Raw genomic sequence first — 12310 nt, 5'->3', positions numbered from 1 at the left:
GGGGGCTGGTTTAGCAGCCTTATCTGCATAACTTCAGCGCAGGCTCCCCGAGGAGCCGGGAATGGCAGAGCCAAAGGGGCTGTAAGCATGTGAAAGTTGAAAGCCGTGCCTCTGTTTTAATTCTTGCTTGTGCGAGTCTCCGCGGGGGCAGACCGGCAAGCCCGGGGGGGACATCAGTGCCAGACTGTGGGGAAATCAAAGCTGGGGTGGATGTTTTGGTGAATATAGGATATCCCGCTCTTGGGAGCAGACCTGTTTCTGCTCCTAGTTTCACAGCAACTTTACACAAGTCAGTGGATCCCTTGGAAGTCCACCCCCGTCCCAGCCATGACTGCACCTACCGCTTGCTGAGTGAGGCTGCAGATTCGGGCAGGGAGAGCAGGGTGGAATGCTTTGAGAAGCTCGGGTCTTGACTCTCCGCACTTAAAGCAAATCAGTGACACGTGTGATTACCAAAAGCGGCTTTTCTGATCAGGTGGGTGAACCTTCTGGCAGAGGGGTGGTTCCTCCCTTGCGCTGCCGAAGTGACCAGGAGCCTGGGCAGAAGCCCCACCTGAGCTTGCGGGGAGCCGCTCGTCCCCACGGGCGCCGGTGACCCGCCTGCCCCGGTGGCTGCGGGAGGCGCGCCGGGGTGGGTGGCCGCCGCGGGGAAAGCCGCGCTCGCAGCGCCACCTGCTGGGGGCCGCCCGCGTGCGGCCGGGGCGGGGGCTCAGGGACCCCGGCGGGACCCCGGCGCCTGGCGGCCGGCGGGGCGGGTGGCTGGGCGCGGCCCGGACCCCCCTCATGGCTCCGGGGCGGCGCGGAGTGCGGAATGCGGGGCGCCCCGCTCCTCTTTAAGCAAGGTTTATCCTCTCAGCTCTTTAAAAACCCGTAACGGGGGGGGCGCGTTTGCTGGCAGCTGTCCCCTGCGTGGGCCCAGTTTCGGGACTCTCGCCCTGCAGCCCCGCAGCTCCGGTGCGGCTGAGAGGCTCTGCGGGAGCATCCTGCTGGGACCAGCCGGGTGGGATGAGGCTTTAGGGATAACGGGCGCCGTTCCCCCCGTGTTCGGGGGGTGCTTTGGGAAAGGCCGAACGGGAGTGTGTGACTGCCCAGGCAAGGAGCGGGAGTGATCCGTGCCCTCCTACCCGCGGCATCTGCATCTCCTGGGGCTGGACAGGCAGGGGGTGAGAAGTAATCCCAGCTGTGAGCGCCTTAAAATCTGACCAGAACAGCCTAATGAAAGCTCATCTCTTCACGGATATTTTAGTCCAGAGATGCCCATTGATTTCCTCGAAACTTTTGTGCTTGTATCATCTTGATGCACCCGTTGTTGTTACCAGGTTATTCAGGTCAGAGCTTGGCTTTTCTCCTTGGCCTGTGCTTGGCGCAGTGCGTTAGGGTTAGAGCTGTTTTGGTGTCATTGTGGTCCCCATTCACTAATGCCAGCTTGGGAGAGGTACAGAGGCAAAGCTAGGAAGGAGGAACAACCGAGGGAAGCTGATTCTATCACCATAATTGCTGGGAAACAAAACAATTGTACAACATCAATAAAGATTTAATTACATATTGATTGCTGCTAAAATGTTCCCTGGGTGAACAGGTGCTTTAATAAAGCAGAATCAATTCCTAAGCTGTTCTAACCAGTCTTTTCCAAATGCAAATATTGACTTAGGGCCTTTCTATTCGTTCACAGTTTAATTAATATGATTTTATTGCACCAAAATCAAGATAAAAGCTCAGCAAAGAAAAGGTAACAGGGACAATGTAAAAAATGCCCGGGACTGGTGTGGGGCCACCTGCTGCCTGTGTGCAAGCCTTTCTCCACCTTCTGTGGTGTAGGAAGACCTGTGTGTGGGGAGTCTCCAAAGACTGCACTAATGCCACCTTGCTGTCCCTCCCTGGGTGCTTGCTGTGTGTCCTTGGACACGGCGCACACACAGCAGGAGCTGTGCTAACTGGCAGTGTGGTGGGGTGTAGGCTCTCTGCTCATCTCACACCCAGGTGTACATAGGAATAGTTGACTCCAACTACTAGATCTGTTCCTGACACCTGGAAAACCTAACAAAAATCTATTGCAGATATGATGGTAATGCATGTAAATCATGTTTAATCCCTTAAGGCTCCCATTCCAGAGGAAGCTGACTTTATATAGTGTTCCTTAATTCTCCCAATATCCCAGTGCAGATGTGGCCTGAAACCCAGCATCCCCAGGCAGCAGCCAGCCACAGGCAAGCAAAGGCTCTGCTTGAGTGGTATCTCATCACTGTGACTTCTGGAGAGAAAAAAAAAAAGACTGGATGGGTCTGGCTTCACTTGTGTTTCTATTTTGCAGCAAGTCAGAGTAATTTTTGGATAAAATATATTTAAGCGTTCAAACTGAGGTTAAAAAAAATCTTGTACTCGTCAGGAGGTAGGAGAACAGCAAATATCTTAGTTGGGCAAAGTGGGAGAACTCTTTCCCATCTCCCTATGCTTAGGAATGTTTTTTTAAAGGGGAGGAAATCATCTGAGAAGGATGTTCCATTTTCCTCATTCCCTGTGGTTTCCCCAGCAGTGCACAGAGGCACACCTGGATGGTGTAGGCTGCTGAGCTGGGGCAGGGAAAGACCCTTGCCTGAGCCACCAAAGCTGGCATTGGGGCATCTGTGAGGCAGGCCAGACAGCACTTCTTCTCTTCACAGCAGAGGATGGGTTTGCCAAAACACAGGACAGCACAGCACAGTGTGCTGCCTGGGGGGGAGGGGAGGGGGGTTGGACTGTCATGAATGGCCCCATTAGTCACTCTGGAGTGGGCTGAAGGGAGGCTGGAGAGGAAAGCATCCTCATTGCTGGGCAGAGGGGAGCCTTTCTGAATGGAAACTGCTGATTATTTTTTATTCTTAAATTAATCAATTAATGTTAAATTAGTGTTGATTTATTAATGTAATTGCTGCAGTGAGGGAATACTGCCTGCCACAGACATCTAGATGGGATAATGGAGTCTCCTAGTGTTGTGGTTTGTTGCCTGGCTTTCTTGAAGGAGCCCATTTTGCTGGCATGGTGGGCATCAGATGATGAAGTTGTAGACCTTCTTTGGGACCTATTGGATGGGATCTCCCTTGCAGGGAAGATAGTGCCAAACTGTAAGATGCTAAGATGGGACTGTGCCAAAGACATAACAGGCTTTCCTTCAACTTCTGCCCTGAATCCAAATGCCCAAGCTGACTCCAAAGACTCATCATTTCTTTAGTGGTTGGGGTTGATAAGTGCAGCACATCCCCATGGCTGGGACACCACAGCAGCACAGAGAGAGATGTTTTGTTTGACACAGTGCAGTGAGCTTTTCTCCTCAAACCACATGTAAACAAGAAGGTTATTCCAATTCTCCATCGCTGTCATCACTGCAAACAATACTGACCTTGCAAGTAGTTGCTGTTTGGTCTTCTGGTGGCATCCATTTGAACCCAAAGGACTCATCCCTGAGGTTCCAAGAAACTAGCAGTAGAGAATTTGTTGTTTACTAAAGCCCTTATGCTAGGCTGCAGGAAAAAAATCATACTTCAGGTTTTATATCTGACTGTCCTCCCAGAAGATGATAGAAACAGTCAGCCCTAGGGACCTGGGCTCCTGTCTGTTTGAAGGAAGGTATGATTTTATTCAGGCTGTGCTTCTGTTTTCCTAATATCCCTTCCCGTTCCAAATCTCAATTGGCCCTGGTTGCATCAGCATTGTGCCTTGGACTGCTCGTTTCGGCTGGAAGCTTAGGACTGGCATTTCTGACCCAAAGTTGTATGCATGATGCTTAGGGGTGCCACTGGTATGGCAGTTCAGAGCTCCCAGGGGCTTCATCCCATAATGGCTAGTATTTCTTTGAAACAAGAAGAGTGCATATGGTGATATTTTCCTACGACGTATAAATCATATGGATACATCCAAGTGGTTTTATAGTCCTGAGAAACCTTTCCTGCCTTACTGGCTAGATAAAAGTACTTATTACAAAAGAAAAGCAGTTATCCATAGATTCTGTACATGCAGGGATCTAACATTTGGAGAAATAAATAGCTCTGTACCATGCAGAGGAACCAGTACTGTTTTCTCTCTGGTAATGAAGAACAGGATATGTTGTAGGCACAATATTATTAATAAGTAGTGAGCAATGCAATACAAATCTGTAATTCAATTTAGGATTTCAGCTGAAATTGCTCTTTGGAGCTATAGATTACAGTGAGCTCTGAAACTGAGTTACAATCCAAGCAGGAACTGAGTCATGTGTAGCAATGTTCTAGGGAAGCATAGAATCACAGTCAGTACTGGGCAAAACGTTATTGACAGTAGCGTATTCACTGAAAAATGGCATTTGGTGGACATAAATCAAATTTAACTGAGCTTATAAATAAAGGTCAGGCAGAAAAATGGGGAGAACTGAAAGTCAACATTTCCATGTATTGATTTTTAAATGGCAACTTTATTTTAAAAACTGTTTCAAGCTGAAAAACAATTATTAAAAGATTTCATTAATCTGAAGCTGAAACATGACATTTTGGAGGAGAGAAAACTGAATATTTCAGTTTGCCTCAGAATATTTTTTTTACTTTCCAAAATATTCTAAATTTCTGGTTTAGTTTAAGCCAAGGAACCACATTGTCCCCTTCAGTTCCTCCCTTTACCCACAGACTGAGCTGAAAGATCCCTTGTTATTTTAGCCATAATAAAGGCAGATGTTCTTCAAAAGGGAGGGAAGAGTCATTGCTTTATATGTCATTAACAATCTTCTCCAACAGAAAAGATCATTGTTGGGGGGGCTAAATTCTGAGTTTAAACATATCCCAAAAGGTCTAGACAAGAAGAAATAGGCAGAGAACAGCTAACGTCGACTTCTAGCCTTGCTGGAATTTCCTCTCGTGAACTCATGAACTCATAAATTCAAAGCTTATGAAGCCTATCAGGATCACCCAACAGCTTTGCTACCTTGCTGTGTTAGTCACTTAGCCTTTCCTTTCCACAGTTTCTAGGGTTTCACCTCAACCTTACTTCATTACTTAGCTAGAAGCAATTATGACACATGAATATGAAATATTTTTGTAAGAAACGCTAAGTCATGGTCAACTTTCTAGTTTGCAGTAGAAAAGTAGCAAAAGGAAGGTGCAGAAAGTTATTCCCATTCTGTGCTGATCAATTCCAAACATAGCTTATTGTTCAGAAGTTTATTAGCTATTTAGAATTCTTTTTCCCTAACGTAAAATACTAGAATATTCATTCAATACTGCAGTATCCTAGACTCAAAGAGAGATGCCTTACTAAACAGAGCTACTCCTTTCCCTAAGATCATATCAATCATTTGTATTAATTCAAGAAATTCCTGCTTAAATATGATAGGATCTCGTGGCTATCCATGCACAGGCACCATCTCAGCCTTGGCTGTTTCCTTGCCGGCAAGGCAGAACAAGGTCTGAGTCTGTGCCACACACATGGAGTATTAAAGGCCAAATTTAGGGCTGAAAAGAAAATTGTCTTGTAGTCTTTGAAAATCATGATATAAATGAGAAGGCTCCAGGGGCAGCTTATTGCAGCCTTTCAATACTTGAAGGGGTCTTATAAGAAAGATGGGGGGAAACTTTTTAGTAGCATATGTTGCAATAGGACAAGGGGTAATGGTTTTAAACTACAAGAGGGTAGACTTAGACTAGATATAAGGAAGCAACTGTTTATGGTGAGGGTGGGGAAACACTGGAACAGGTTGCCCAGCAATGTGGTAGATGCTCTGCAGACCTGATAGCTCTGGATTTCTAAGCCAGAGCTCTGCTACCATAAGTAATGGGCTAACTGTAAAAGCCAGGCAGAGGTAGATCTTTACTTCCTAGGACTGTCTGTAATGAGGATGAATTGATTAATTTTGGGGAAGTGTTCCGATTCCATGGTAGAAGCTGTTAAATAAATTGGATTTTCAGGCAGTAAAACAGAAGATCGGTTTCTTCTGAAAAGCCAGATACTGTCCATGTTTAAACCGGTGATCCTATATGATATACTTTGTAAGTACTACACTAAGTCTGTATGTAGTTCCTTTCTCTTCCTCTTTCATCTAGATCATCCTGTAAGAAGTCCACAGCCACACTAATTATCTTTTTTCCAGTCAGATATTCTGGAAAGGCTGGTCAGACAAGGACAGGATACTGAAACCCAGGCTGAATTCAAAAAAAAGCTTGGCGTGATCATCTGTCTTCATGTACAGAATAAATTGTCTAACAGCTGGTTCCAAAATAAAACGATACCAGGCAAAACATTGGAATAACTGTTTGTTTGTTTTTTTGGTGGAAGCTAGAGAGAGAAGCCTCTTCTGAAACTGGCCAAGTACCCAGTAGGCATTGCTACTTTTTTCTGGTTTTCTGGTGAACTTTTCACATGGTTTCAATGATAGGTCATAACCACTTTGTTAAATGCTCCAGTGACAGTAAACATAGCAAAAATACTTGTCTAGAATACATTGTGCCTTAAAGCCCTCTCACTAGTTCAGGAAAATTGTGGTTAAAAACTGTGGCATTTGGATGACCTTCCTTTTGCTTTTCCTCCAGCTAATACTAACACTCAATTCTAGTATAAATAAAGGCGAACATTAGTGATAATAATCTTTCAAACTCAGTCACTGACTTGTTTATAGCTAGGTTGGTACTTGAGGGATCCAGTGCAATTTAAAAGGCAATAAATTGAAACAAACTCACTCCATTTTGGAGTCTGTTTATGAACTCTTTTAATTTGGTGTCATATTCATTTGGGGAGAATTAGATTATCCTATTCATTAGATGCAGTGGCTAGTGATGAATGGAACAACATTCCACATCAATGGCATTAATTGAATCCTTGCAAGCACAGATAATACCCCTGCAGGAAGCAGGAGAAGATGGAAAAGTTCTCCAAAGTAGGTCTGCAAATATAGTGAGGAGGGAGCACTACTGGATAGCCCAGATTGCTGGCAGCAGTTGAATGCATTCCATTTTTGTGAGACTACTTAAAGAGTAGTGATGATCTCTAGGCACACAATTAAGATTGGATCCCCATGATGCTAGGCATTGCACAAGTGCACGTTAAGGGGAAACTCCTGCCCCAAGGCTGAGTTTAAACAGAAAAATCACACAATGTACAGGACAGATGATAGATCTAACCAAGGGGGAAAAAGGCGGTTTAGGGTGTGGTTTTATGCTACAGGTGACAATTATGTCATTATGTTAGCTATGTGCTAGCTACCCACTGCCCTAGCAGACCTGATGTACTTCCTTTTCTCTGGCACTCACCTGACTCGGTGATGAACTGCTGCTGGGGACAAATCAGCAGAGAACTTACACCAGTATTTGTAGCCTGAGGCTGCAATTTGTTTCAAGGGGTTGCCTGAACAGACTGAACAGCTCACTGATGGTGAAAGCAAGCTGTTCCACTCCCCTTTCCCTGCTCCCAACCACGTACTCTTGCCTGTCGCTGCTCCCAGGCTTTGCCTGACCATGTGCCAGCCCCAACAGCAAAAACCTGGCGCAGTGCTTCCTTGCCCGGGAAGGGACTTGCCCCAGCTTAGCCTGAGATCACAGCCAAGGCAAGGGAGAAATCCCTTTCAGCGGGCAGAGAGCTCTTAGTTCAGTGCAGTAATAACAAACCTGCCTCCTTCCCTTCCTGCCGGCTCTGAGCCCTGTCCTGGTGGGACCACCAGGCTGCCAGTACCCCTGCCGGGGACAGCGGGGGTAGCGAAGGGCCGTGCCAGTCGGCCCACTGGCTGCCTGCCTTGGGCTTTGACGTTGCACCCTCACAGGTGTTTTTAAAACGGGACTCCACCTCAGAAAGAATAGGAAACATTTTCAACATGTCTTGTCCAGGATCCCCCGTGATGTCTGAAGCAGAACCCACGAGAGAGTACAGGTCTCCTGAGCTGCAGGCTGGTGCCATAACGAAATCCTTCATCTCAGGGGAAATTTACTTTGTTTCAGAGGGAAGCCATAATCAAAAAGACTGGCAAAATTGATTTAAATCTTAGATTTGTAACAAGATGCAGATGATTTTCTCCTAACTCTTAAATAGTACATGCTTGGGTCTGTTGAGGGTTTCTCAGAAACGTGTCGTTCTTCCAGGGACTGTGTACTATTGATAGAGCCATAAGCCACTGCCAATTAATCAGGGCATAATGAAATATTAAAAAATGAGCATGAGCTTTTCATGCCAGTCCTCTTTGATTCATGCCTCCACTATGATTCATGCCACTCCTCTTTCAGATGAGAAGCTGTTTGTTATGAGCAAACTACTTTATTGTCAGTGAAAGGTGAAAACCAGCCCAGGACATTGATGGGCTTAGGTGCAAAGGGAGCAGGAATCCAAGCGTCATTACATTCTGAGTTGCCTTGTTGCTTCTGTGGAAGAGACTCTGCTCTTACACATCCCAATGGCACAAAGCAGTGAACAGGGGCAAAGTGGGTTGAAGCAACTGTGCCCTAGCTGTATGGGACCCCCTGAGATCCCTGACGTGACCTATGAAGTCCCTGCTTTCCTGAAAGATCCTTTCTGTCACTGATGTGCTTCCAGTTTGCAGGCAAGGGACAGGTATCCTCAGCAGCGTGTGCACCAGGACAGTTCTCCTGGGGGAATTCAGGGAGTAGTTCAAGGGATTCTTCCTGAATGTTTCCAACACATGCTCCAAACCTTCCTGTTGGGTAAATTAGAGGGGCAGGGCAGTACATGTCGGGAAAGATGACGATTACTCAAGCAAAAAGGAGGCGCCAGAACTGGCCGCTGGGAATGCTGATGACTCTGAGCCCTCCCATGGCACGTCCTCTGCCAGGAACAGGAGGGCTGGCAGGCAGTAAGTAGCACTGTCCTCATTCTGTTGAGGCAGAAACAGAGGTGAGTGACCGTTTCAGGGTCAGCGGTGGAGCAGGGATTAGGATGCAGTTTGTCAGATCCTCAGACAAATCACCTGCTCCTCTCTCTGCTTGTGCTGGGCTATGTTTCTGTGCACTCTCAATACTGCAGTCCTGAGAAAGTGCTCTCAGCCAGGGTCTCAAATCGGTTAAAGCAGTAATAGCCACAGAGGGAGCAACATGGGCATCTATAAAACTAACCATTTCAGAGCACTAATCTCATCAGCAAGCTAATTGCAAATATTGTATCTAAGAACATTTCCAGCCATCTGCAGGAAGGGAATGTCACAATGCTTGAAAGGCATCATGTATTTATGATAATGTCTTGCTGATAAATAAGCCTGTGCAATGAGTTTTAGATGTCGTGATGATAATCCTGCAAAACAAACATCTTTTGTTGTTACTTGGAGGCATTTACACAACACCTGTATTGTGGTATCTGTATACTTCCTTGTGTGTGTAAAGTCATGTTACATTTCACCTCTGTTTTAGAGTGTAGAACTGAGTGGATATGGGGACTGCTGCTACTCCCTACAGTAGGGCTTGACTGTGCTTGCTGTTACAGAAAACCTGTGACTTTGTAGAGTGCAGAAGCCATACACACAAGTGAAGCCTGTTTCACTGACTCCAATGATGTTCTGCTGTTTTATAGCAGCTGAAAATCTGGTTTTAATTCAACCAGTTGTCAATTCCCAAAGGCTGAGCAAGTCCTGACTGCCTGGAAATGGATTTTTTAAAATAAAACACTCTTCCAACCTCCCCTGCCAGGGTAGCTGCCACTTCATCTATCATAACCTTTGCCCTGCTTTCAAGATTGTTGTGAGGCTTTATTAATGCTTGCAAAATATTGCCACGTGTTTTGCAAAAAGTAGTTTTTTAAGTATGATGCACTTTCACTATCTTAAATGCTGAAAATAAAGTCATAAAATCAGGAAGCACATTGGTTGCAGTTTATTGGGAACACCTAAGTATAAAATAACCACCTGAGGCATCAGGGCATGGAAAGATAAGAAAATCAAGCTTCATCTAATTCCAATCTACAGTAATTGATTGAGGCATGCTAGGGAGGGGCTGAGAAGACTTGCTCTTCAATTATGCTATTTAAGGGGCTGGACAGGGTTTTTTTATGTAATTTGCTGGAGAAGGTGGGTCTGAAAAGAGGCAAGGACTGCTGAAGCCTAGTACATTTCGCTCTAGAGTAATTATTGCTGGAGACCTAATGAAAGGTCCTCTCTGTTATGACTATTTTGGGTTTTTGTCTTGTTCTGAGACACCTGTCACTTACAGAGATGTTCATATGGTGCTATGGAAGGCTAGGAGGTACCTCAATGAAAGCCTTCTGGTCTCAAGCCTAAACATTACCTCATTTGCATGCTAACAGTGCTCCTTTATCTGAACTGTCTTTTCTTTCTCTTGGATTTAATTTGCCTGATGCAGATACAAGTAGCAATTACAGCCTGAATACTGAAGCTCCTTTTAATCGTTTTTGGGCTATAGCTTGGTTGTTTCTTTGATCCTGGTATTCTTACTCTGCAGCTCGTCCTGATTCCTGTAGATCCTTCCTCAATGTGGATCACTGTATCCTGCATGAGGTCCTTGCACAATGACGCTTCTGTCAGGTATTGCAATTATGTCGCTCTTCGTGGTTTTGGGTTGCATTTATGCTTCTCATAGCTGCCTTGTGTTGTGAGCTCACTGTAATGCTGGAAGGGCATTGTCATCTAGCAGCACCAGCAACCATCGCCTTCCTCAAAGGATACTATAGTATCTTATAATGGTACCTGAGAAGATGGACTTGGGCATCTGCCTTAATGTTGTGGAGAGCAGTACCTCAATGTACCTTGTGCACCTGCGTTATAAATATTCCTGAGTCTGTGCAGGGACCAGGCTCTGTTCCTCAGGGTTATAGCGCATAGTTTAAAGACTCCACAGCCACACAATATTGAACTAACTTTGAATAAACAAATATTGCAATACCTTTACAGCGCTCTAGTGCTCAGGCATGACAACGGCAGGACAAGAAGGAGAGATGCAGAGAGGTGTTATACATACTCCCTGGAATAACGATTTGTGGTGGACTTTACCAGTTTTTCTCTTCAGTGATAATTTACTAGCTTGGGGCTGTTTACCCATGTACTTAGCTTTTATCAGCTGACACTTCTGACCATTTGAGCTTCATGTTGACTCCTTGGCTCTGGTCTTTTGTCACTGAGGCAAAAACAAAAAGTAATTTTAATAACTAAATATGTTTGTTTGGATTTGTTGATCAAACTCCCATTACTTACTGGGCGTTACTTAATGTTTTCTCTCAGTGTTGTGTAGGACAAACTAAAAAATGAAGCTGTCATACTCCACTGTGATCCAGAGAGGAACTGAGCCAGCTAAATACAGTCATGCAAGCTGGAACACAAACAACATCCAAAACATACAGTAGGAATTACCTCTAACACAGTAGCACTCAAAAAAAACATGCCATACATTTGCAATAACTACAGAGGGTCAGGATCTCAGCTTTATGGCTCGTTGGAGAAAAAGGACTTGCTAATTTATTCTTGTTAGTACTTCTATCAGGCTGTACCTGGCTTCTTGCACTGCACTCTCCCCAGTATTATAAACTAAGGAAAATCCATGGTGTCAAACTGGGAATGAGATAAATTTTTTTCAGAACTTAAAAGCCACAAGTTCAATGTGAGGTGCTTTTCCTCCATTTCGTCTGGGATTTAAACCTTTGTAATAGAAGCTTCTATAAAATGCACTTTCGGGTGCACTTGTGATCATCTGCAGCAATTGTAAATACTGCAGTAATTCTTCTAAGACTAGTCAAAGTATTTTATTCAAAGTACATGTGAAGTACCTTCTGCCTTATCATGACACTGTCTGCATTGTCAGGATGGTGCAAAATTTTTCATTTCCTGCTCCAAAAGGCTGTTGAGTTCTACAGAACGTTGTTAAACTGATGTAACATTTAACCCAAGAGCTGGTTGTGTTTCAGGTGTGGATAAAGTGGTTCCTGTAAATAAGGTTTGCAAAATGCTTTCTGTCTGAACAAAACTATGGGCCAGTTTTTATTACATGCCATTATTATAATTATAGGATCTTCTGCTTAATCAGGATGTGCTTAATTAGGATAGCCATTTAATTGGGACATCTCCCAAGGAACCAATTTACCTTAATGTTATTAGTACTATCTAATCAGGGCAGCTTAGAAAAAAAAAAAAATTCTTTTAAAAACTAAGACCACAGCAGAGGAAAAGATGAGCTGATGTTTTGCTGGTCAGTCCATTCCCTGAAGGTTTGGATTGCAGCACGGCTCAAGCAGCTGTGAAGACTGTCTCCTTAAAGTAAAAGAAGACAAGCATGATCCTTCTGTTGTGGAAGTTCCAGACACAACCTTCACTCCTGCTTTGGCTGCCACGTCCTTACACCACAGTACCCTGGCAAACGAGACCAATGAACTTCAT

This window comes from Falco peregrinus, chromosome 1 (genome assembly GCF_023634155.1).
Source record: "Falco peregrinus isolate bFalPer1 chromosome 1, bFalPer1.pri, whole genome shotgun sequence".
Taxonomy (NCBI): Eukaryota; Metazoa; Chordata; class Aves; order Falconiformes; family Falconidae; genus Falco; species Falco peregrinus.
Note: the sequence above shows the minus strand (reverse complement) of the source record.